Source organism: Peromyscus maniculatus, chromosome 14 (genome assembly GCF_049852395.1).
Source record: "Peromyscus maniculatus bairdii isolate BWxNUB_F1_BW_parent chromosome 14, HU_Pman_BW_mat_3.1, whole genome shotgun sequence".
In the NCBI taxonomy this organism is placed as follows: Eukaryota; Metazoa; Chordata; class Mammalia; order Rodentia; family Cricetidae; genus Peromyscus; species Peromyscus maniculatus.
The window spans coordinates 51797177-51824422 of NC_134865.1; the positions used below are offsets into that span (position 1 = coordinate 51797177).

At 41.1% G+C, this 27246-nt stretch overlaps 1 protein-coding gene and 1 long non-coding RNA gene across 5 annotated transcripts in view; one reads left to right on the forward strand and one right to left on the reverse strand.

Moving 5' to 3' along the window:
- Positions 1–27246, forward strand: part of Rad51b (RAD51 paralog B) — a 541809-nt gene that overhangs the window by 263747 nt on the left and 250816 nt on the right. The window lies entirely within an intron of this gene.
- LOC143268455 (uncharacterized) lies at positions 869–24178 on the reverse strand. 3 transcript variants are annotated; one of them, XR_013044398.1, is made up of 3 exons: positions 23689–24178; positions 16165–16337; positions 869–1982 (listed from the first exon to the last, which is right to left on the reverse strand). It is a non-coding gene; the product is annotated as an uncharacterized LOC143268455 (long non-coding RNA). The 3 variants fall into 3 exon arrangements; XR_013044397.1 differs by having other exon boundaries at positions 23252–24177; XR_013044396.1 differs by lacking the exon at positions 23689–24178 and adding an exon at positions 17604–20845.

Below are 27246 nucleotides of genomic sequence, written 5' to 3' on the forward strand. Positions count from 1 at the left end.
ATTGATGTGCAATTACTACAAAAACAGCTTTTTTTTTTTTTTCTTTTTCCTTTCCAAACGAACACAATGTTCATGAAATTGAGGGCTTAATAGCTGTGACAAAAACCAGGTTTAGCTAGGCAAGTCATGTTCAGCAAATACATTTCAGACTTGCCCTCTAAAATCCACCTTTCCCCAGGTCCTAGGACAGGGGCACACCTCCCAGAGCGCTCTGTTCCTGGCACTCTCCTGCTGCAGTTTTTAAGAGGGCTTACTCTAGCAGTTGTTATTTCCCCAATAGCTGTAACAGCAGTTTCTATGGCTTTTGTCCCCTGGAGCCTCAGCAGGCAGAGTGCAGTGAATGTTGGCCTCTTTTCCTTTCAAACCCAGGGCGTTTTCTTTGTCGTTATAACACATGGTTCGTGTGCTGGTGTAGTTTCAGGGAAGGATACAGTGGAGAGGCAAGGGATGCCCAGTCCAGAGTCCTGTTTGGGCCAGGCTACAGCTTCCTCATGTATCCCGCTTTATTCTAATGTTGGTATTGTTTGGTTGTTTTTATTGTTATAATTTGGTACTCAAGTCATTCTGCCAAACTATTTCATGCTTCCCTTAGTTAAAACAGATGTACCCTTTGTTTCTATTATTGGCTACTAAAATGATGCAATTTGATTTCTCTGTTCATGTGTTCCTTAAGACCTAAAACCTTAATGTCTTGTGGAAAGGGATGTTTATTATATTGTTCTTTAGAGCTTTTAAATGCATTTTAATTAGAATATTCTGTTTAGAAAGTTAACTCCAGGCCAGGCACAGTGGCAAAATACGTGGGCTTTATAGGGAGACTTGGTCTCAGAAAAGAAGGAAGAAACGAAGAATGGTGGGATAGAGAAAAAGATAAACTTTCTTTCCTTCTTCTCAGTCCGATATGTGTATCACACACAACTCTCTAAATAGATATTGCTGGGTTCCAGTGGGTTGTTTTTCACTGTGGCCTGTGTATCCTGCAGAGCAGAAGTGATATTAAGTCATGTGAGGCTCTTGCAAGGCGCTTGAGATGGGTACATTTTGTTGATGGGTGTATTTTTAACAGATAGGTACACCAGAATTCAGAACCCTGCTCTAGGAATTCCAGGTAGACTCCTTGGCCACTGTATAGCAATACCACCACTCACTTGCTTGTGCTTTTTCCTACCAGCCCAACCTTTCCTTTTCCAAAAAATACAATATTTTTGTTTATTCTTGGGCAAATTTATACATGCATGCAATGTATTTGTATTCCTTCCCCTAACTCTTCCAAGACATACCTCCAACCCCCTATGTTTCCTTTTTAAAAAATAATCTGCCTTCTGGGTGCTGGTGGCGCATGCCTTTAATCCCAGCACTCAGGAGGCAGAGGCAGGCGGATCTCTGTGAGTTCGAGGCCAGCCTGGTCTACAGAATGAGTTCCAGAACAGCCAGGACTGTTACACAGAGAAACTCTGTCTTGAAAAACAACCAAAAAACCCCAAAAACCAAAAAGTCCCCACCAAGTCCAATTTGTACTGCCCTTTTGCTCATGGGTATGAGGCCTTCCACTAGAGTGTGGTTGACCTATATGGGGCCACATCCTTAAAGGAAACTGAATCTCCACTTCCAGAAGCCTTCAATTTTCATAGCTCCTCAATTAGAGGTAGGGAGTTCAGGATCCTCCTTCCACTTCATGCTGGAATGTTGATTGGCTTGATCTGGTGCAGTCAGTCTTGTGCAGGCAGCCATAACTGCTGGGAGTAAATGAGTATGGTGGTCCTGCCAGGTCCAAAGACACTCACTCTGCTCCTCTCCAGTCTCTGGCTCTTACAGTCTCTCTGTCCCTCTCCTGGTCCCAAGCCTTGGGGAGAGATTGCAGTATACATGTTCCATTTATGGTTTAGCACTCCACTCATGCCCGTCCTCTTCACTTTGACTGTGATTTTCCCTATGAACCACTGTCCACCACATAAAGAAGCTTCTCTGATGAGGTCTGAGAACTGAGAACAAGTTTAGAGAGCAATTTGATACTCTGATCATTTAACAAAATAATAGTAGTCAGTTCACCCCTGAAGTTTAGGAGCTCCCCATCCATGAGTTCTTGGCCAGATTTACAGTACTAGGCATGCTCTTCTTCCTGTAGAGTAGGCCTTAAGTCCGATCAGAAAGTAGCTGGTTACCTCCATAACATTCATGCCACTCTGCAGGCATCCATAGGCATATCTTATCATGCCTGTTGTTATTGTAGCTCACAGGGATGACCGCTGACTAAAACTGTTGGTGGCTTCCCCCATAGCAGTCTATATAACACCCTTTGGTAGAGCCCAACATTTTCTAAACAAGACAAATCTTGTTTGTATAAGTGTGTGTATAAATGTATGATTTTAAAAAAAAGTCACAAATTATATTGTTATGTGGAATCTTAGCTGTGGTAGAAGAGCCTTTAAAATCCCTGCCTTGGTTGGTTCCTCATCGGGAAGATAGGAAGACACCTTCTAACAGGGAATTGTAATGATGCCTTGATGCAGCACAGACAGGTGAGAGAAGACTTTGGTTTTGTGTTGAGTAATGGAGTTGTTCACTCTTCAGTACTGGGGGTGGTTAAGAAGGACCAATTCAACTAGCATTTACTCTTCTATTTTACTCCTGTTTCTGTGTGGTGGTTTTCCCTTCAAAGCAAACCTGCCCCCGCCCCCCAGTTTAGCAGCATCCCTTCTTTTAAAGCAAAGACCACATTTCCTGTTTGTTTGTTTGTTTGTTTGTTTTTTTATCCTCTAATTTGCCCAGTATAGGGTCCAGTTCAGAGCAAACATTCATTAAGAAAGTTTTAGTTAATTAACTACAAAGTACCTGGCTTGAGCTGGGGAAAGAAGGACAGATTGGGTAGAGGAAATACTGACACACGGGGAAATTAAAATAAAGAGAATATTTCCCCTATTAGTTTTTTTTTTTCTGATAATGATAGCCCTATCCATTCCTTATAGAAATGGTGGAAGAACAAAACTTTAAAATAGAGTTACACAGGCACTTCTAAGATAGCCCTAGGAGACCTGAATGAAGTTGTCCAAAAATGTTGGTGGCATTATTCACAATGTCAAAAAATGTTGAAACAACCTAAATGTTCACCAGTGATGAATGAGTAAACAAAATATGGAATACACATGCAATGCTGTGTTGTTCGACAATAGGAAGATAGGAATTATGGGTACATGGTCAAAATGGGTGAACCTTGAAAATAAAGTGCAGAAGTTTATATGATGTCAAGGAAATCTGTAGAACAAAAGTGAAATTAGTGGTTGCTTAGTCCTGGGGAGAGGGATCTGTGGGTAATGGGGAAAGCATATGGACCTCCCTGCTCTGCCCTTCCCCTCCCTTCTCCTTCCCTCTTTCCTGTCCCAAAGTGCTGGGGCCCAAACCTAGGGCTTCCTGCATGCTAAGTAAGGCTTTCATTCCTGACCATGCTTGCAGCCCTGTAATTCTTTTTGACGTGATGACACTGTTGGAAGTAGATGGTGGTAATGATTGCACAGCTCGGTGAATAACTGCAAAACTTTTGAAATGTTTTCAATGGATGAAATGTTGGGAATGTGCATGGTATCTCAATGAAGCTGCTATAAAAATTAATCAAAGCCTCACCCTGAAATCACTACTGTTAATAGCATCTGTCGTATTTCTTTCTAGAAACATTTTATACAAATCTAAAAATTTTATGTAGTTCCGCTCATACTTCACATGTAGTTTTTAGATTTTATTTATTTTATTTTTATGAGTATGGGTATGGGTGTTTTACCTACATCGATGTCTGTGTACCACATGCATGCAGTACCTGTGGAGGCCAGAAAAGGGCATCAGATCCCATCGAGCTGGTGCTAACTCTGGTTGTGAATCACCATGTGGGTGCTGGAACATGAACCTGGATCCTCTGGAAGAGCAGCCAGTGCCCTTAACTACTGAGCCATCTCTCCAGGCCCTTGCATATAATATTTTTTCAAGATAGAATTTTTCTATGTAGCCCTGGCTGTCCTGGAACTTACTCTGTAGACCAGGCTCACCTCGAACTCAGAAATCCACTTGCTTCCATCTCCCAAGTGCTCCCTAAAAATTATATTGCCTGGCTATATAATTTTTAAATAGTAGTTTTCACTTACTATTCTATCATGAATATTTTCTCTTCATAATAGAACCTCCTCCCTTGTAAACATTCTTGTAGAAGGAACATCATAGTTGATCTCATAATTTCTACCACCATTCTTCTGTGGGTTAGACCCTTAGATTACACCTATTTTATCATGGTTGTAAATAGCAAGTTTCAGTTTGGAAGACTGTGAGGCTTGTCTTCTCATTCCTGAACATACAAGTCTGATGTAAGAGAAACAACCAAAATGTATGGGGAGTGGTGTTTTCACTGAATGTTAGACCAGGGCTTGAGGAGATAGAAGCTTCATGTCTTAGTTATGAACTTTGAGCAGAACAAATGAATTTTCATCTGGTGATGCCCATGGGAAAAAGCCTCTGGACAGGGTATCCAGGCCCCTCCTGTACCCACAAGTACAGAAGAGTCTTGGCTTCCATGCGAACAGGGCTCTAACATGTTCTCGGCTTGACGGCGCCATGACTGTATAGCAGAGGTTCTCATTCTCTTGAAGAGGTTTTGAGTTATTGATTCATCATTTTCTCTTACATTGTAAGAGCAAGGATGGATGGGAAGGAAATGAGGTATTTCTCCAGTAAAATCTTCCTTGATGAAAAAAGGTTCAGGACCATAGAATTTTTCACTAGAAAATTAATTTTCTAGAGAAAATATTAAATACCATGGTATAGGTATGAATTATCATTCATCTTATGTACTATAGTTTACATCAGTAATTTAGGCTGATGGAAATATTAAAAACCCAACACTTCTGTTATAGCCACTCAAATCTGTGCATCTACCAGCTAATATTTTTCCTGTTCTCCTTCCCTCTTCCCACCCCCCTCCCCCCCCTCCCCATACATGCTAGGCAATCACTCAACTCACTGAACTCCACCTCAGCCCAGTCACACAGTTTCGGTGTGCTTTCATGGCGTTCTGTTAGGTCTCTGAGGTAAATAGTACCTCCTGAAATTTCCCTCTGTACCTCCTTCCCTCTCCTCTGCAGGCAGAGTTCTCACTTAAAAGAGGTTAGGAAATATATTGTGAGTTTCTGAGAGGAGGATATAAATCCTATAGTTTATAGTTTTCCTGTCCTTACATTCTTAATCAACTACAAATGTGTTCTTCCTGTTCTTATTGACTTGAACCCTGGTCACTTTGCAAAATATAAATATCTTGCTTAAGGAAGGAGAGATAGGGTTTATCTCTTTGCTATCCAGAGCCTAGTTCACAATTACTATTTTCTAACTTGGGGAATAAATGGCTTAACTAGATGAAAGGACTTTTCTAATCAACATAACTGCTTGCAAGCAGTTAAGACCAAGAAAAAGAAGGCTTGCCCAAACTCCTCTACAAAATCCAGAAGCGTGTGGGAGCTCATCCATATGATATGTAAGAAGTTATAGAGGGGAAAATCATAATAATCGAATCTCTATACAGCCCCATTGAACCGGTCTACCACTCCAGGGTGATGGGAGCGCAGTTCCCTCAGTGTCTGGTTATTTCTTTTTAACCATTGATGGTGCTTTGTGCTTAGCTGGGCTCACTTCCAGCTAGTCAAGCCTATGTTATGAAAGAGAAACAAGACACTTAATCCCGAGAATGATTAACCTGCATTGGCTGCCTTCCCCAGTAGCTTGCCCTTCTTTTATTGTAGTCTGTTTACTCATTCTTGAGTCAAATCTCCAACCACTCTTATTACTGAGCCCAGGGACACCTGCATCCCAGGGAGTTGGACCTTTGTTTTAGTCTGAAGGGGAGCTCCTGACATTTTTTCTGTTCCTCTTATTTTATTATTTATTTATTTATTCATTCATTTTTGAGACAGGATCTCATTACATAGCCTGGGCAACCCATGTTGGTCCTGAACTATCTTCCTTCGCCCTCTTAAGTGCTAGGATAAGAACATGTTCCATCACACCCAACTTTACAAGTTTCAAAAGCATTTTCAAGTTCATTGCTTGCAAAATATCATGATTTTAAATTTGATATACAAGGAAGTCAGACTTCAGAAGTTTTCCATGCCAAAGGCTCCACAGCAGAATTCAAACAAATGTACACTCATATATTTATCTCAGTGTCTGACTCAGGGACGATAGTTTTAGTTTTGATTTGTAGGGTCAACTAAGGATGTCTAGAGTCATTTGTAATTAACACATTTTTCTTTTTACAGAAAGCTCTGCAGTGGCGAACTAGAATCATGCTGTTGTACTCTTTGCAAAAGGATGATTGTCATCTTGGTTTTTTGCCTACTGGAGCCTTGACCTTAGAACCCATGACTTATTTCCCCAACAACAATCAGTGTGTGTGGTGACACCTAACTGGGACTTGGCCCTTATGCTGAAGATTTTGAATAGAAAATCCTATTCAGTATTTCAGAGATGACAAGATCAGGGTAATTACTCACTGGATTTAGATCCTTAGATGTAGGAATGTTCTATGGGATTAGAGTCACGTGAAATATGAGTGATTTTGGTAGTACTTGATCCAAGGGCATGAGCAGGGTTAGTCCTTCAGTAAGAGGAACTTGGGAAGCTTCTGAAGAGCAGTAGCAGTATATGAGATGCTATTCATGTTTGCTGGCTTCTTTCCTTGAGCAGTAGACTGCACAGATAAATATTCACTCAAGGAAGAACATAGTGTTGGAAGAGCAAAGCCTTAAAATGGCTAAAATACACAAATCACTCTTACATAGATCCTTATATTGACATCTGTAGCCACAAATTGGTCAGTGAAGGGGAACCCCTAGTCACTGGAACCCCAGCCACTAGAAACATGCTCTGCAGGGCATCTTGTAATTATGTCATTGACTAGCCCCACTCTCAAATTATCCCTTCATGTCCTTTCCAGTTTCACAGTGACTGTATATATTATTAACAGCTGCCTATTAATTCCTGCTTTCCTTGTCTTCCTAATGACCTTCATTTTGCCATTTGCTTTTATTTAGTATATTCTACTTTTACTCTGCATGTTTAGAGTGATGGAGATGCTAGGGAATTGTACTTTCTGGTTGATTTCAGAGTCCATTATGAGTGATGGATAAACATAAGAATAGTGGGAAAGCAAACAGTATCATTTTGACTAAGATAAGGATATGGTCTCAATAGACCTCAGTGTCTCAAGGCTAAGATAAGAGCAGCTTAGGTGTAGTGCCTAAAGCCCTTTAATGAACATTATTTTAAAATAACACAGTATAGGTTATACTGGTAATACTGAACAATGCTGGCGTGGAGCCAACAGCATGTGGGTAGGACTATCCAGTGTGGCCAAGACCAAAGGGCATTTGGTTGGATCAAGATTAGTGACTTAAATATTCCCCCCCTGATATGCACATGACTAGCTCCCTCACCCACTTCAAGTTTCTGCTCAAATGTTACCTTCTCCAGTGAAGCCTGAAAACCTATTCTGATCCACCTATTTAAACTCAGAATAAGTTGAAAGAACTAATTGAAACCTCATGCTGATTAATCCTCTTTTCAGGGCCTGAGCTGCATTACACAAGAATATTCAACATTATAGTTGGTGAACTCAGTGATACAACCCACATAGAAGTTTTTAGCTTTATTCGCCTTTGAAATAATAGTATTAAGTTTATATAAATATTAATGTTTGTCCATGAAAAAGGAACAGAATGTTCTCTCTTTCTGGCTATATTTTGAATCCTGGAGATCAGTATTTCCCAGAAAGATTAAATTTTAAATGAAATGAAGCAAGAAGTTGGTTCAGTTGAAATATTGGTCTTTTGCTATATGAATATATCACATTCTTCCCTGTAATGTTGTTATTTTTGTTTTGTTTTTTCAATCTCATGGCGTATAATGCCAACTCTCCTTTTTTTATCTTTGCTGTTAAGAAGAGGGAAGGAATTCAAGGTTCATTTTCTGATCCTGTAGGACATGAGTATGTTCATAGTAAAAATCAAACATACCAAGGAGATCTAGTATTTGAGTTTCACCAGCCAGGAAGAGTAATTTAAGTATTGAATGTGCCAGAAGGATTATTTTCATTTTATTCGTTGTTGGCGTGGTTTACAAAGGGGTGGTAGGTGCACCTGTCCATGGTCATCCCACCTGCTTTGGGGATGAGTTCCCTAGAGGACCCAAGTGTAGCTGACTGAGAGCAGGTCTTGGGCTGGAGAGGATGACTAAGGAACACCCATTTTCTAATATGTAGATGAGCTTTTGCTGACATCTTCCAGGATGCTTTTCTTTCTCACGGAGTACTGGGCATGCTGCTGAGGGTACCAGTGCCTCAGTAGTTTATGTTCTTGTGTGGTTCCCTAGCCAAATTCAAATTCTACAGTGATGTTGTCTGTTTACATTTCAGGTGGTAACCTTAAGTTAGCTCTCTTATACTTGGAATCACCACTGCATACTAAGTTCAGAATACTGGTAGGAAATATGTGCCTAATTTGACCTTGGTTCAGGCCTGTCTACTCCCTCTGATCATGTGAATTCTCCAGAATGAACCTCTCTGGGCCTTCACTTTCTCATTTGTGAAACCCAGGTGTTCAAGTGAGTGTAGGACTTTTCAACTACATATTAATTTTCTGGAAAAATTGCAATAGAATTTGTAATATCTGTTGTTGAGACATTGCCAGTTTCTCCTTTGCTAGCTCTTCTACCATGATCAGTGGCAGGAAAGCCTGCTTACTCCTTTATTAGTGAGTTTCCAGGCTTGTGAGACAATGGCTGATCCTCCCACTGTGCCTGACTCCATGGAGATGCACTATTCCATTGTCTGGACTCTGAATGTGGGCAGACTTTCTCAACTATCTAATCCTAAAAATATCCCCAGGAGATGAGGTGGAGGCAGGCTTGATCTCAGGCATGACTCTGGGAAAACACACCAATAACACTAATTTACTCTTTGGGGCTTTGGAAATTGAAGCACAGAGAGGTTAAGCTGAGACCCATAAGAGCAGGTAGAACTGGGATTCATACCTTGATCTGGCCAGTTCTAAAACATTAGTCTTAATCAATGCTATTCTCAAAGGATTAGCTTTCAGATCCTTCGTCGTCGTTTCTGGAAATCAGATAATAAAATCTGGTGCTCTGATAGTGAACCAGGAGGTTTAGATTTCCTTCTGAGCTGTGCCGGTGACTTCACCCTTGGCAGCACCAGTTGTCATCTGATTTCTCCATGAGGAAGGGAGGGTCGCAGTGGCTGTCACTTAAGAGTAAGTAAGCATTAGAAAGTAAAACTTAATAGCACCTGTGGAAGTCCTGATCTCCAGAGAGCATGGGGATTGTGTGGACTTACAATCTTAATATTTCATGGTGACAACTTCTCAAGTAGAGGTGATTTGAGCACACAAAGGTAAATTCTGGACCTCGCATTTCCAGATTCAGAGAATTAAGTAGAACCAAGCATAACACATCCAGTCACAGCACTGTGGAAGGAGCTGGATAATGGAACATGATCACCTAGGTAACTTCCAGCGAAGAAGGCCTCTGGCTTGTTTCAATGAACAGAAAGATGACGTATTCCAAGGGCCCAGCACATATTAATCAACCCACAATGCCAACACTGAGTTCTAAGAGATCTGTTCTAAATCTCTCTGTTTGTTATATTGTCATCAAGTTTGCCATCCACAATGGAGGCGCGTCACTGAGTGAGCAAAGGACGTCTCCCAGCCAGAGTATAAGTACCAGGCCAGCCAGCCAAGTAACACAGAGGATTAAGATTTGTTTCTATAAAAGGGTTTTCTTGAAAACTAGAATGCCACCAAGTGTTCGGTGCCACATTGAACTCCAGGGGCAAACAGCATGAAATCCTATTCATAAACACATTCGGTGATGTTTCCCCTTTAAACCTAAGAAGGACCATTTTTTTGTAGGTGCTAAGAAGGAGTTCAGCCTCTCCACAGCTTCCTCTGTCTGCACTCGTCTCACCAGTGGCTTGCATGGGTGTGCACACCCATACCCATGTGGATGTGCACGTGGAGGCACCTCGCCATTTTGTTCTTGTTTTATTAGCATGATCTTTGATGTTGGCCCGTAACCAGAATGCTCTAATTACACACGTCACTGGTTCCTTGTTACCAAACCCATCTTTCGAAAGTAAGTCCATTTCCTCAATGGCCTTTTCTATAAAAACACGCAAGTAGTCCCAAGTGGTTATCTCTTCTCTCACCAGGAAAAACCTCATGTCCATTTACAAGAACATCTGGAAGACTGCTCTAATTGTGGCATATCACAGAGCTTCTCCAAGCTACTTCAATTGATTAGGGCACTAGTGAGGTGAAGAAAGAAGAGGAGACATGGAAACAAAGGGCAATTAAACTTGAAAAAAGTTAAGTTCCTGGCAACACATATAAACAAACAAATAAGCAGTCTTGTAGCCAGGTGTGGTGGGGAGCTCCTGTAATCCAGCACTATGGAGGCAGACATCATGAGTTACTTAGACGTTCTAGGCCAGCCTAGGCAACACAGAAAAACCCTATTCCAAAAAGCCAAAAAGGAAAAAAAAAATCACATTTTAATGCTTAAAATTATTTATATGGTTCAGATCTTCTAGCCTTTGACTAATCATTACACTGTTCTGTTTATTGTTGAGCCACTATTGAGAGGACCAGATGTACAGTGCTTAGAATAATACTACATACCAAGTTACCTTGCCTGGCATCATTTGCATACTCAAGCATCTTAAACTGTTGTGCACCTGGCCTTGGCCTGGCTTAAAGGGAGGCCACTCATTCAAGTAGGTAGACTTGGTCATCTCCACACTGTCTTCCTCATGGCGGTTTCCTAACTTTCCTAAACTGAGAGGGTGACCTTGCTACATTCTGCATGTTTGTGGTAACTTAACTAAAGTTGTCTTCTTCCCTTCCATGCGTCTTCCTGCCTGCCCTGAGGCTGTTTAACAACAGTTTATATGAACTTAAACTCATATTTCTCTTCAGAACTTACATGATAATTAGATGTAACTTTTTATAAAATATGTAGCTCTGGGCCCATTTATCACAATGCTAGTTTTAAATGATTGCTTCTTAGTAACTCAGTTAATCATAATTGTGTCTGTGTTAGGAAGCCTAATGAAGCCTAAGTCTCACCTAGCCACTATAAAGACTGTGCACTATGCACTAGTTACACATAGCTTGCTATACATAAGAGAAGACTAATATGCTTCAGAAAGTTATTGTTAGTTTATCCCTTCTCGCTTTTGCAGTGTTCTGGGCATGCTTCTTTCCTTTCTGTGTTTGTTTTACTAGCCACTTGCATGAACAAAGAAGGGGTTGGCTATCTGTGAATAGCCACGTGAGTAGCTGCCATTGGAAATGGGATAAAGTCTTTGGTTGTTCAAATAATTGGACTATGATTAGTTGGTTGAACTATAGTCCTCTCAAATTTTTCTGGCTTAAAAGTTTGGTGGTAGGGATCTTTTAAGTCTTCCCTTGTTGCAATTAAATTAACAAAGGAATTTGAAGGCTGATTTGGAGGGTGTGACTTCCTGGTGTTGGCTGATAGCTAGCATATTGCATTTTGGCAGAAGGTAAGGTGAAATTACTGCATCAGTTCCATTGCCTGTTTTCATATGGCTCCTGCCTGATATTATTTGAGGTTGTTAAAAAACTACAACCATCTTATCCCACTTGGCGAAGCAGAATTTTTTGAGGGTGGAATTAGCACAGAGCATTCAATGATGTTGAAGAAGCTGAAAACACTTTGATGGAGAGGTGTAGAAACCACTGCTCTGGTCTGAGTCACAGGGAATGCCCAGGATTTGATTGTACAAGGGTTGTGGGAGGGTGTGTGCCTCTTGGCATTTTGACAAAGAACAGGCACAATCAGTGCCACCTTGGTGCAAAGCACTCTAAGATGCCTCCTTCAACTAGTCCTTTAAAGACCCAGGGGCCGATTGGCCTGTATGTTACACATTCCTTTTCCAACTACATCACTGCTGATTGGTGTGTGATTTTCTCCCTGTAAGTGCTATGTGGTAAATGTTTGTTTGGTTTTTTGTTTTTTAATCTAGCTGTAGACTTCAGGCTTGTTTTTAGGATGAAGCTCTGTTAGTGTTCCCCTTTATGGCAAGACTTTCCCCTGATAGGATACATTTTATGCACCAAATTAAAAAGAAATATTTTAAATTCTCTTTCTTATCAAAAACATTCAAAGCACTTGGAGCCGAGGTCATTTGTCTGAGGCCAATTAATTGATTTTACCTCTTACTTGGAGGGAAGATGTCAAGACATAGAATATTAACCATCGTAAATACTCCGACTCTCAGCAGACTCTGAGCCATAGCTCTGTGGGAGAGAGTTTTGTTTGATGGAATTCACGTGGTGTAGGGAGCATCATCTCATTCATTTTCACTTCGATCTAGTGCAATGTTTTGCCCAGATCTGTTTCTCCTACAGCTTACTCACTAGTGACTCAGTTTCCCCTAGGTAATTGTGGTTTGGGAATATGAGATCATCTTGCCTTCTGTTAGATGAGAGGGTGTAAAACACAAAGGCAGAGGAGCGCCCTCACTGAGGGAAGCTGGATTTGGTCATGAAGGTGTCGCCACAACCCTCACCATGTCCCTCTGACCTCTCATTTTGGTCTGCTTTCACTCGGTCTTCCTATTATGTGTCTCTGGCTGTCCTGGAACTCGCTCTGTAGACCAGACTGACCTCAAACTCACAGACATCCACCGCCTCTGCCTCTGGCTTGTGCCACCACACCTCTCGCTCCTGAGACGTTAACATTTCAGTTAACTCATAAGACGATGAGACCCTTGTCTTAGAGTTTCTATTGCTCTGATAAAAACCATAACCCAAAGCAACTTGGGGAGGAAAGGGTTTATTTCAGCTTACAGTTGTAGCTCATCACTGAGGGAAGTCAGGGCAGGAACTAAAGGCAGATGCCTAGAATCAGGACATGAGCAGAAACTGTGGAGAGATGCTGCTTACTGGCTTGCTCCCCATGCCTTGCTCAGCCTGTTTTCTTGTATCATCCAGATCTACCTGCCTTGGGCCCACATCAATCATTCATCAAGACAGTGCTCTACAGGCTTGCTTACAGGCCAATTTTAGAGGACCCTTCTTCTCAGATGAGTCTGTTTGTACCAAGTTGACAGAAACTAACCCCGCCCCCCAATCATCTACTCCATCCTTATAACAAACTGAAGCAGAGTAGCTGTTTGCCTTTTGCACGGCATTGTTAGGCAGTGGACTTCAGAGCCAGAGTGCAAAACCAGAAAGTCTGGCTCTGAAGGCCGGGGCCCTTGTGCTCTACTTCTTCTCTAGGTAGCCATGGGGAGGGCCAGCTTTGTGAGCAGGTGTGTAGTCACAGCCATCACGGTGGCTGGGTGAGTCTGGGGCACAGGGCAGATAAAGAATGCGCGAAGGTGAAGGATTGTCCTGGGCTGGGGCAGCCATTCTGGCCATCATGGAAAGTTGGCACTTGCTGGTGACCGCAGTAAGACTTTTCTGGACTAGTCCTGGCATGAAGTAGGGGCAGTGGCAGGGTGAGAAGCACTAGCATCTCTCAGCATGGTACGTGAGGAATGAGAGCAGACAGCAGAGACACTGCACTTGGGTGAGCATGCTGCTGCTAAAAGGAAAAGCCAGGGCCCCTCCGGAGAGCTGTGAGAATGACTGAATCTAAGGGCGGGTCTCGGACTTGACCCTGTGCCACAGCAAGCAAAATGAACGTCTCCTTGAGCCAAGATAATCAACATGAAAGTGTGTTTATACAGACGAACAGTGGGATTTAGCCAGGATTTGGGGAGGTAATCCCTGGGTTCAACACTCCATGAATAGCATGCCATGTTCCTAAGCTGAGAAATTACTGTGAGCTTTTACGAGAGTGGATTGTGGGAATCATCTAGGTGAAACGTACCCGGTTTCACCTTGAGTCTAAGGCCTCCTAATGCACTCCAGGTGTGCAGGCTCCTCAGCCTCTCTGTTTTGGAAGCTCAAAGAAGAACTCACAGCCCCACAGGGAGGCTTTGAAGAGCACCAGGGACCTTTCTGTCTCTCCTGGTGTTTTGTATTCTTTCAACCCTCATTTGGTAACTGGAGATAGGCGTGGTGTTAAAACCGGACTTGTTCCTTCGGAGCCTGCCCCTTCAACGGTGAAATCCTAAGCCTGTGGCTTCAATTGTGCTGCCGTGCAGTGGTGATCTCGCAGCAATGTCCCTCCAATGTAAGAGGAGAGCAGCTGAAACACTAGAAAGGGGGTTATAGGAAGTCACCCAACAGCAATGTTCCATGTCTATAGACGCTTTCATTTGAGGGCAGGGGAAGCTGGAGGGGGACCCACAAAAGGAGTGGGCACACAATTTAGAATGCTCTGGTTATAGACTAAGAACTAAATCAAAGGGCTGGGTCCTCTGAATTACACAGTGAGTCACTGGAAAAACTGAGTACAAGTCAGGCATCCTGGTCTCTAGTCATGGCTACTAAGTGCAATTGGCTTTTAAGTAGTACCTGTATTTTTTTTTTCACTTAGACCCAATCCCATCCTAAGGAATATAATTATGTGTACATTGTAGATTGCCAAGCCCTAGAGCACTGTGAAGTATTTTGCCATGATAACATGGTGGCTGAGGTAGAAAGGTAATGAGAAGCCACACATCTGATGTGTGGTCCCTGTGTTCCCAGGGGACTGTGACCTTCTGTACAACCGCTAGTCCAGCCATCTCATGGATTCAATTTAGAGGTTCTCCTTTAAGAGAGAATATTTCCAAAGCTAAATTGACAGTGGTAGAGTGTGTAAGCCACTGACTTTCTACAACTTTGCTGTATGTCTCTTCATGTGTTGCCTACTAGTTTATACCAACTCCATCTCGAAAGGTAGTAAACGGTTTAACATATGATAGACAAAGATGTTTGCAGTTAAAAGTGACAAGATTTGCTTGAACAGATAACATATAAGAACTGTAAACGTTTTAATATTCCATTTAAATGGATTTTTTGTATGCCCCCGACACATGCCAGTCTTTGAAAATAGGTGACTGCTTTGAAGACCAGGTGACCCAAAATGAAGATGACTAAAACGTGTGTGCTGTGTGTGTATGTATGTGTGTGTGTGTGTGTGTGTGTGTGTGTGTGTGTGTGTGTGTGTGTGTGTTAAAAGATAGCCATCGAAATCTTCAATCTCCTTCCCACTGGCTGGGAGATGGAAGGGCAGTTCTCAGAAATGAGTTCTCAGGCACCTCCCCCAAGTGAACTGGAAGAGGTCATCTCCTGGGGCAAATATGCTTTGTTTCTTAACTGTGGACTTAGTGAGTACATCCAGAGAAGTAAGACAGAGGGCAGTCAGTACTGGGAACATTCAGGAAGTGTGTTGGGGTCAGGGGAACTTCCTCAGCTCTCTTGGGATGTGTGCAAATACCTAAATAGCAAAAGGACAGCAAATATGAACTCCGAGCTGGCTAGATCAGGGTTTAATGCCGCCCTGCCACTTTGCAGATGAAGAATTCTGAGTTGATCATTTAATTGCTGTGAACCTTCGCTACCTCTTCTACAAAAACTAGGATGGTAGTAACCACATAGGCTTGTTGGGAAGATTAAGTAGAAACACGTATGTAAAAGCTTCAGGGACAGTTAAGGCTCGGTATATGTTAGTTTTGTCTTCTCTCCCTCCCTCCCTTGTTCTCTCTTTTTGTCCCCCATCTCCCCTTTTCTTCCCCTCCCTCCCTCCCTTCCTCTTTCCCTCACTCCCTTTCTTCATGCAGAATTATATGCCATGATTTGTTTTAATTCTGGCCCACTGATATTATCAAAATCTTCTCCAAACTTGAATGGGCATTTGGGTGGTGGTTTATCTTTTATTTTTTAACATAAACACACTTCTGTATGTCAGTTGGTAGTCTGAACCTGGTGAAACTCATGGAGAGGAAGAGTTCGCTGACAGAGGATAATGTGGCATGGGTTGGCATTTGTCTAGCAAAGCTTGACCAGCAGGTACAGCCCTAGACTCATGAAGACAGGCTGATCCGAGACTATATAGAATATGGCTTTGCCCACATGGCTGAGCCATTTGTCATCCATGAAGAAACCTACAATACTTGTCCTTGTAATACATTCCCCTAAATCGCAGTGCCTTAGTACTTACAAAGTTATTTCTTCCTCAGGTGAAGTTTAATCAAATGCCAACGATCATGATTGGTAGGAGACTCCTCGATAAGCAGTAATTCTCAGAGTGGGTTTCTCAAAATGTGACTCTTCTGCTTTAAAAAAATGACCTCCATAGTTGCACTGGAAGAAGAGAGCCTGTGAAGAACGATCCTGTAGAAAGAGCAGATTGGAAGTTTGGAGGGGAGCTGCCTTACACCCTTCCTGTCCACATTGCATTGCTTGGGAGTTACCTAACCAAACTACTGGAGCTAGAAATTGTGGCCTGTCTTTGTGCCTAGGAAGGGGAGGAAGCAGTTTGTGAGCAACCAGCAACCTCTGACCAGGGGCTGTTGGCTCAGCCTCCCTCTTCTGGATCCAGATTCCTTTTCCATCTTTCACTGATTCTCATCCCAGTTTATAATGTTAGGTTATGATTTCAAGTTTAGTTTGGTTCTGGGGCTGGAGAGATGGCTCAGTGATTGAGATTACTTGCTGTTCTCGCAGAAGACCTGACTTTGGTTCCCAGCTCCCACATGGTAGCTCACAACTGCTTGTAACTCCAGTTCCAGGTATCTGATCCTTCTTCTGACCTCTGCGAGCACCAGGCATGCATGTGGTGTGCAGTCATCCATGCAGACAGAACACTCCTACAGATAAAATAAATTACATACATCTATTTTTTAAATTTAGTTTGGTTAACTCTTAATTGGGAGAGGGATGTTTGCTGACTCACCCTCATCTGATAGCCTACTGATCCAAATTCTTGACTTCTTGGACATACTTCTATTCAGAGAAAATTAGAATTATTTCTGAGTTAAAGAAAATCTTAGGGACATTTGAGTTTTGACAATCATTTTCATAGTAAGGTTGCTTCTCCCTAAAGATTATTGTTAGCTTTGCTTATGAATGGAAATAAAATAGAACATGTTAAAAGCTGTATTTGAAGTTTTCTTCTTTATAATACCTGGGCATTTTGAAAGACAGGTGAGTCAGAGGAGGGATTTCCAGGTACAATGAAACAATATTCTTGGCTTTTAGCCCTGATGAGCCATGTAAGTGACTCATCTTGAAACAGTTCTAATAGACTACAGAGACTAATTGGAAATATTGGAAGTCTACATATCCAAGTAAGTAAGAATGTTCCATATGGTTGTAGAACTGTGAATAGTTCCTTGTTTGGTTCCCTTTTTGTTTATAACTGTTTATTTCCCCTCTCATTTCTGACTTTGGATACATTCTCTCTGTATTTTCTTGCCTTCCCCCAATCTTTGTTCAAATGTGAAAACCAAGAACAGAAAGGGCAAGCACGATGTCTAGCCTAGGCTACCTCATGGGGCCAGTGCTCTGTTTAGAATGTCTGAAACAAGGTGGAAGAGCACACATTGAAGGGTGTAGACTCAGTCCAGGATGAAGCATTTCCAGCAGGTTAAGCTTTACCTGAAATCCAGAGTTTCTGTGAGGCAAATAGAACAGCTGGCCCACGGAGTACTTGAAGCTCTTGTATTTGTAGCTTTGCGCTCCTCCAAGAGACTGCAGTCTTGAGGGCCCCACATGCAGATTTAGTTCTCTCAAAGGCAGTAATTCAAGATTGGCTGCCAGTGCGAATTCATCGGCATTAAATGATCCCACTTAAGCTGCAAAGAGAGAACATCTTCGCAAGCTCACACATTGTGTTCTGGGGTAAGCTATCGGGATGGTAGAAGGCGCAGTAGGTGAGCCTCGCCTGCTAACCCTAAACTCCTGTTCGAGGATGTCGTATCGACCACATGGAAATTCGCAGAACCTGCTTGTTAGTGGTGACCGTCACATGGAACCGCTTAGTTAATTTATCTGGCTTCCCACAGCCTTTGTGATTACAGGCCACCATCAAGAGATCTTATTTAAATTAAGGTGACCTTTCGTATGTTTTCCTGTTTGTAAAGTAATACATAATCATAAAATTCCATCCTTTAAGAAATATATTATGGGAAAAGTCGCCCATAATTTTCAACACACTTGCTTTTAGCATGCTTTTGTATATGGTCCTTCAAGTAATTTCAATGGATATGTTAACATTTTACTATTCATTTTCTTAATAATAGTTGGGCTTGTGTGGTCTATATAGTTTCTCATATTTTCCCTATTATTACATCATAGATTATAGCAGGATTTTCTAAGACAGTTTTCCTTTCTCATTTATTCAGGATCCCATAGTCCCATTGGGTGGTATATAGTCTAGAAAATTAAAAAGAAGAGCTCTGGATGGTAATTATTTTCCCCTACCTCCCCTTCCTCCTCTCCTGTAAGAGATTTTTAAAGAAAGGTCACTTGAAAACACTTCTAAAGGCAACAGTATTAGGTTTGTCTATGGATCTTCTTTCCTATTGGCCAGTTATTACTTCTGGTTGTTGTATTGATAGTGTGTTGCATGAATCGATGACTTCAGAAAGACAGAGTTCCCACTCTGACATTCTTCCCAGCAATAGGCTTGTAGAAGCTAATATAATGTAGAGGTGGTGTTCCTGTCTTCTAGAAAGATGAGATGAGTTGTCTATCTAGAGAAAAATCGAGCCCTGTGAAGGATACAATCCCAGTTCATTAGATGGCTTTGCGTGGTTTTCTTGGCCTGATTCTATGAGATCAACTTCCAACACCCCATTCCATGTGCCTGTGCGTTAGACATGTTGTTTCTTACTGTTTGCTGCCTCCGTGTTCTGACTGGCTCTCCCTCTCTTGGGATGGACGCCTTCTGTTCCTTTTGTTCAGTGAAGCTTGCATGCTCACAGCTCTGTGATGAGACATCACTAGACTCCCAGGAAGACTCTTTATTCTTGCTCTCTACTTGTTTTGTGTGGCTCTGATGTTACGTCATATTTTATCTTACCTGTCTTAATTAATTAATAATTAATTTTTGTTTATGTTGTACTAGGGGTATACCACTGAGCTATATCTCCAGCTCTCAGTTAGTTGTATTATGGTGTAATACACACAACGCAAATTTCACAAAGCCTGATCAGGTGACTGATTTATCAGCTCAGAATTTACACCTGAACTTCAGCCATCAGAACATAGAAATATGTTTTCCCATTTTTCTGTTTCCAGAGGTAGCTCAATAAGTTCTCAAATGAATATGACTGATGTAGCATGAATCTTAAAAAGTTCTTATTAATAAGATCAAACCTGAGCTAGGTATTGGAGTGAACTGGAAGATCAGAGAACCAGAACAAGCCACAGCTACCTCACCTCGCCAGATCCTCAGCTGGTCTTGTTTCCTCAGACTAGAGGCCTCTGAGTCCTCATCCAGAATGGGTCTCAGATGAACTGCTGCTCAAAAGCCTGAATGCTTAACCAGGCCAAATGCTTAACCAGGCCAAATGCTTCTAGTTCCTGGTCCTCACGCCTTATATATCTTTCTGCCTTCTACCATCACTCCCTGGGATTAAAGGCGTGAGTCACCATGCTTGGCTATATCCTTGAACAGATGGATTTCTGCCTAGCTCTGCCTCCCAAGTGCTGGGATTAAAGGCGTGTGCTACCACTGCCTATCCTCTATGTTTAATATTGTGGCTGTTCTGTCTCTGACCCCAGATAAGTTTATTAGGGTGCACAATATTTCGGGGAACACAATACCACCACAAACTGATGACTGGTAATTTTGCTCATTCCATCCAGTGTGGATTTCTTATAAAGGGTTTTTTTTTTCTCTTACCAAACTAAACATTTATTGCCATTCATTTCAGTTCTTAAGAGAAACAAAGTAAATTACTGATTTCTCCAGTGGCAGTTATGAGTGACTTATGAATAAAACACAGGTTCCATTTTTCAATTCATTGATAAAGTTTGATGTCTATTTGATGTTTTATTAAGAGATGTTAATCTCAAGATGAGATATTAAACAGAAAGATGTGGTTTATTGTTTATTCCTTATAGAAAAAAATCAATTCTTTCTTCTTTTATATCCCTAAATCTAGATTTTTGAAAAATAGAATGATGTTCTATTTCAGGTTTAATTTTCCCATGAAGAACTGATGATACATTTTTATAAAAGGTACTTATACATTTTTTTAAAGCCAGAAAACAGAACATTTGCTCAGAGTAATTTGATTCAACAGAAGGGCTTAGTGGTCTTCCTGGAAAGATGATCCTGAGATCAATCCCTTTCGTTTACATTAGGCTCAAAGGAGGTAAACACAGTTCCCAGTTCAGAAGGCTGGCTACTTCTGCCTACAGGCGGAGACAGAATTACTTGGTACTGCCTGAGGTTCTCAGCTCTTCTTTGAGAGCTATATATGGAAACACCACCAATGGACCTGGATAGCTGATCTCTTCTCAGCTTGTCCTTGTATGTTTTATACAATTGTCTTTCTGCATTAATTAGTTGATTAATGAGCTCATTCATTCACATAACCTGTCATTATCAGTGCCTTTTATTTCCAGTGTGTTCTTTGTCCTTGGATAGTGTATTAAATTTTGTCGACCATTTTTACAAAGGCAGTTTTATTCCTTGTAAATAATTGACTTAATTAAACAAGTATTCATTTAGAATCTTCCCTGTGCTCAGTTCTGTTCAAGATCATAAACTACAATCTCTCTAGAAGGTAGCATGTTATCCCATTGATTTAAATAATAGCTGAGTTTTAAGTTCTTTGTGTGGTTGGCTTTATAGATTTCATTGGTAATTATGAAATGAAAGATTCAAACATCCCCCCCCCCCGGAACAATATATCTCATTAGTTCTTAGAATTAATTATCTAAATACTCATTACTAGTTAATGCCATATTGCTTCAAGCATTTGTGTGTGTGTGTGTGTTAGTGTGTGTGTGTTATGTACACATGTTTGTATACATGCTCATACTTGTATGCCCAAAGTTGATGTCAGGTGTCTTCCTTGACTGCTATCTACTTTGTTAATTGAGGCAGGGTCACTTGCTGAACCCAGAGACCGATAATTCCAGCTAGTCTAGCCAGGGGACACCTGAGTGATACTATTAGAGGTGGGCACCACACTCCCTAGCCTTACATGTTTTCTGGAGATTGGAACTCTGGTCCTCGTACTTGAGCAATTGAGTAATTTACCCATTGAGCCATCTCTCCAGCCTGCTGCAGGTCTTTTAAAAGGCAATATCCTTGTTTTAAAAGGATATTGTAAATATAGAAAGACTTATTTACATTAAGAACACATTATGTACTTTTGTAGAAAATCCAGAGGATTGTTGACAGGTTTGTGAGAAAAATGCAATTGCTCAGCTCTTAAATTGAGTACTCATACTTAGAAACCCACCTACTATAATGTCAATATCTGAACTAGGGCTAAGCAGGCCAAAATTAAGTGTTTGTACTTGGATCCTGGTTTTGGAGAGGCCATAGATCTGCTGTATGGAAGCTTGAGCTTCTATGTAGTTGCATTTGGAACCACTATATGATCAACGTGTTTAATGGACAATCCAATAAAAGATAACAAGGACCTGTGATAAGAAAGTATGTACTAAGTGGTATTTACTTATCACCTGGAATGAGAAAAGTAAGGCTCTGCCTTTAGTTTCCATCCCAGAAGGACTTGGGAATGATAATAATTAGAATTGGTCCCTCTACCTGCCTAAAACTTGGGGAACTCCGAAGGCTTTCAGAGAATGCTTTCTAAGGACAAAACTTAAGTATGCGCTTGGATCATGGTTTTGGAGAGGCCGTAGACCTTCCATAGTCATGGAAGACCCTTTCCTCTTGTCTTCTGTGGTCTCTTTTTAAAGCCTAAGTCTTACTCAGAAGTAACTTCTCAAACTCAGAAAAAAACTTAGATCACTTTGGTCTTTGCCTGTAAATCAATAGTTGACACTTTTTAATGTGTTCTCCTTTAGAGAGTTTTGCCCTTACTAGAGGGCAGGGAAAGCGTCTATGTCATTAATTAGAGAGAACTGTTTACCACTATAATCTAGAGGGCACTTGCCCATGGCAGGCAGTAAAATTACCTTGGTTGTGTAAGCATGGTTTGCTTAGACTGGCCCCAAATGTTTGGGAATTATTCAAGAGCTGTCTGAGACTGACCAATTAACTTTTTTTCACTGTTCTCTTCAAATTCACCTTTATACCTTCCAATCACATCGACAGGATTGGAGGTTCCAGAAATGGCAACATTACTGACTTCCAGCCATGTGACATAGGATTTCAGACACCAAGTTAAATTTTAAGCCAGACATTTCTCTTCAATTCAGGTCACCTACAGGCCAGACAAAGCCAAGGTCATATGTTGAACTAATATAAGAGTTCTGTTTGTTCCAGTAACTCTCCTGTTGTTCATAGCTTGAAATACTATACCATGGTTAATCATAAGTGTCAGCTGCTGTGTCCTTTTATTTATGAGCCCTTAATCAGGAGGACACAGCAAGAATCACTGTTCACGAGGAGCCTTTCATGGGGCCTTTTGGACACTCCTTCCTCTGTATTCGTGAAGAGAAGAGGACTTGATGTTAACTTGCAAAAAACGTTGAGTGGTATGTATTGGCCTTTCTGAAAGCAACGTTTTCTGTGCTGGGATTGAGTGATCAATCTGTAACCTTTATGTTGCTGCTGTTACAAAACAAACAAGCAAAAATCACTAAGCCATGTCTCCCCATCTCTGTGGTGTAGATACACAGTTTTGTAAAAATTCGAAACAGAAGTTTTGTCTTTGTTCAAAGAGGACCAGGAGTTTAGATAGGATCATTTTATGAGTAAATACCAGAATAGAATTTGTAGTCACATAATTGAGTCATAGTTTATATTTTCATATTTCTATATTTATCAGCTTATTCTCAGATTTATAGCACAAAAATTACTTGCAGTTCCTCTTTTTTGAGGCACTCAGGATGTTTCTAAACTTTAAATTCATGCTTACCTCTTCGAGCTAACATAGTTGTGGATTTCATTCCTGTGGACTTTGTCTCCTCACTCAGTGATCCCATGTGAATCCTCCACTCCAGCCACAAAGGCTGTATGTGGTTACCTGAGAACAGCATGCTTTTACCCATCTCTCTGTTACATGATGCTGTTCCCCCCCCCTCCCCTCTTCCCTCATCGCCTTCCAGACAACATCTCAGTACCTGCTTCCATCATTCCATTTGCTCTATACGTGAAAGGCAGTGCTGCTCCATGTACCACTTCGTCCGCCCTGTTCCCGAAGTCCTCCATTCTACCTGATGGCTTAATCTTCTTTTTGGTTCGTGTTTCCTCGAACAAACAGCAAGCAACAAGGGGCATCCACACTGAGGACCAAGGCCATATTTTCCAAGCAGCATCCAAATGGCTGGCTTGGCACAAAATTACATATTTCTCTTGTTTTCTCATCCATAGATGGGAAACATTAGCATCTGGTTTCTCAGAACTGCTCTGAGGAAGGTCAGAGAAACTGAGAGTGAACTCAGAATTCTCTTAAAAGTAGCTAGTATTTCTTCCAAAAGGATTACCACAAGTGCCCAGTGACAGCTGTGTGACACAGCAGCCTGACTTTTCTACAGTATCTAGAAGTAAAAATGGACAATCAACCACAGTAAAAGGTGATACACTTACCCTTTGCCTCTAGTCTGTTTAACCAAGCCAAGATGAAGCAAGAGTGTCGGGAAGTAAGCTTTTCTGAGTAGTGTATTTGTTTAGGCTGCTTCCAGCTTCTTAACCTCCGCTTCCTCTCCACGGTGTCCACCTTTTCAATGCTCCTTTTGTGTAGGATGGCATGGTAGCTGTTAGAATAATAGGGATCACGCCAGTCATACCAGCCATAGTCTGCCCCAGTGTGCTCCCATTCACGGGACTGCTAACCAGCAGGAGCTCAAGGGGAAAGGACTTGGGACATTAAACAAATAAGTCAGCTAAGAGGGCTGTCTAGGCCCGAGGAGCAGAGTTTCTGGATTTGTTTAAAGAATTAAACTTATGCACTGCACTTTCCCCCTTTGCAACCAAGATAGAAATCTTCGCTGGAGGAACATTTCAACATCCCAGCTGCAAGTCTGACTTGCAATGGAAAATGTTTTTGAGTTTGGAAAGAGGCTATTGATTCTGTAACGAAAGACAAGGACGACTAGGGAGCAAATGTGTTCAAGATTGATGTTGCTTGATGAAGGGAGCAAAGTTCTTGTTAGTCCTTGAAGTTAGGAGATCTCTGTTTTCTTCTTATTGTCAGATTGGCCAGGAGCTAGCCAGTGTCCACTGTGTTGAGAACTGTTAAACATCACGAGCATCACAGTAATAGTAGAGGACACAGTTACTGCCCTTGAGGGAATGCACATTGAAAAGGTAACTGATAGAGAGTAAGACCAGCAACAGAATGATGCAAGTCAGGTAGATGTAATCAGAGAGCCCCAGACAAACTACAGACCAGAAAGGAATGAATGGATTGCTGTGGGCTCTCCTGCTACGTAGCTGTAAGTGTCTTGGATATCCTCCACAAACCATACCTTTTCTTTTAAACAAGATTGTGTGCGCCCTTTACCAAGGACAGTATTTTCAACTGTGAATGTAGAACTTCAAGTCTCTTTCAGGACTGTAAACAGAGTACAGATGAGCTCCACTGGTGTGACAGAAGAGGGCTTTGGAGACCAGCTACTCTCCTGCAAAAGGAGTCGGGGTGCTTAGAACTGCGACTGTCGTAGAGGTGATGTCCTTTTCCACTCTGTAAAATGTGGCTTTTGGTTCCAACTTCAAAGAAAAAAAAAAACTATTCTAGGTTGGTTTACTTTCCTTAATTTAAAAAATAGAGAATTTAATTTCCCCCTAAGTCTGTTTTCATTTTAATTTGCTCCACTTATTGGTTTATCCAGCACATAATTACTCTTGGCAGGCTTCTATCCCTTTCGCCCCATGTGTATAAGGACAGGGACCAGGGCCCTGTCTGGACAAAGCTGGGAAAGTGAAGGGGTGAAGCCCATGCCTGCAATTTTAACTTGTTAGGATATGTGTGCTTTCTGTAGTTAATTTTGAAGAAAACACTAATTTTAGCTAGATTTACCATGTCCTGTTCATTACTTATTTGTTCATGAGCTCATTCATTCGTTTTTTTTTTTCAAGTTAATAATTGCTAGAAATTTAACTTGGAGTCATCATTGACATCCCCTTCTCATCACGTTCTTTCAAATGTCTCTCTCCAGAATGTTCTGACTCTATTTTCAACACCAGCTAGCTGGTCTCCTAATTTCTGTTTGCTTCCCTCTTCCAGTAAGTTTCAAACTTGTTCACTGGGAGTCACTGTAAGAACCGCATTCTGATAGTCACTGGTGGTAGTCATGTGCTACTGTGGATCTGTGAGTCTAAAGCAAAACATTCATGAAATAATATATATCTTTATATGATTCATTCTGTATTGTTTTAAGTTTCATTTTCTTTTTCATGCTTGACATGGTCATCCAAGTTCATTTCATGAATACTAATGGCTTGGGGTGAACTGTTCAGTCCTTTTCATCATAGTATACCTGGTGGCTTTATATCATGTCCTTGTCTGGAGTCTTTTATTGACTTCCAGTTGCACTCAGAGGGTTCAACGGAGAAACTACTACATCATCTATGAGGTCCTACATGGCCCTAACACTGCCTCTCCTCTGCTCTTTCCTTCATCACAGCACCTCTACCCAGGTTCCTTCCTTTTCATGGAGTGATCATTTTCCCTCTAGTTTTCACCCTCTCAACTCCTATTGCCTCTTGCAAATTTTTGCATAGAGATCACTCTCTTAAGAAAATTAGATTACCACTCATAATTTTTGTTTCTCTTCTCTACTTTTTATTCACCGAGGGTTGATGATTAAGTATTTCTTTTATTTCAGTGTTTGTGGGATTTTTCTAAGTTGCCAAGGCTGGCTTTGAACTTATAGTCCCAGCAGGCCTTGAGCTTCTGGTCCTCTGGAGTGGCTGATATTACAGGCCTGTGTTTTGTTTCTCTGTATGTCTTTTTGAGTTTTGTGGAATATCTGTGGCTTCTGCCAGAATGCAGGTTTGGGGGATACAAAGATGGCTCGATTATGTGATGTGATTTAGATATCTTTAGACAAGATATCTAAAAGGCAAAATGGTCATAGTCATATTTGAGAGGTCATTAGAATGTTGTATATCCTAAAAATAATGCATTCTTGAGTTGAAGATTCTAACTTGGGAAGGTTTTCCTTATTTACTCAAAATATGTGCCCAAGACTCTACAGTGTGAATAAAATCTCTACTGATTGGAAAAAGATTTAAGACACTAATTTGTACTTCTTAATGTTATTTCTCTATCATTATGTTGTTCACATGTTCAGAATCTCAAGACATTCCATAATAAAACCAAATTTAAGCAATATTCAACTATAAACCCAGCCGTACAAAGGGTGCTAGAAGGAAAACTCCAACCTAAAGAGGTTAAACTACACCCAAGAAAACATAGGGAATAAATAATCCCAGACCAGCAAATCAAAAGGGAAACACACACATACACACACACACCACCACCACCAACAAAAACAACAGCAACAATAACAACATAACAGGATCCAACAAACACTGTTCATTTATATATTTCAACATCAGTGTTCTCAGTTCCCCAATAAAAAGGCACAGACTAACAGAATGGATGTGAAAATAGGATCAAGCCTTCTGGTGCATTCAAGAAACACACCTCAACATCAAGGATAAACATCACTACTAGATAAAGGGATGGAAAAAGATATTGTAAGCAAATGGATCTAAGAAGCAAACTTGTGTAGCCATTTTACAGTCTAATGAAATAGACTTCAAACCAAATGAATCAGAAGAGATAAGGAAGGGCACTACATACTCATCAAAGGACAAATCCACCAAGAGGACGTTGTAGTTCTTAACATCTGTGCACCAAACATAAGGGCTCCCAATTTCATTTAAAAACAAAACAAAAAAACCCACTACTATAACTTAAATCATATATTGACCCTTACACACTGACAGTAGGAGACTTCAGTACCTGACTTTCACCAATATGTAGGTCATCCAGACAAAAACTAAACAGAAATGCTGGTGCTAACTTATGAACCAAATGGACCTAACATATATGCAGACATTTCACCCAAACACATAAGAATACACCTTCTTCTCGGCACCTCATGGAACTTTCTCCAAAACTGGACATATACTTGA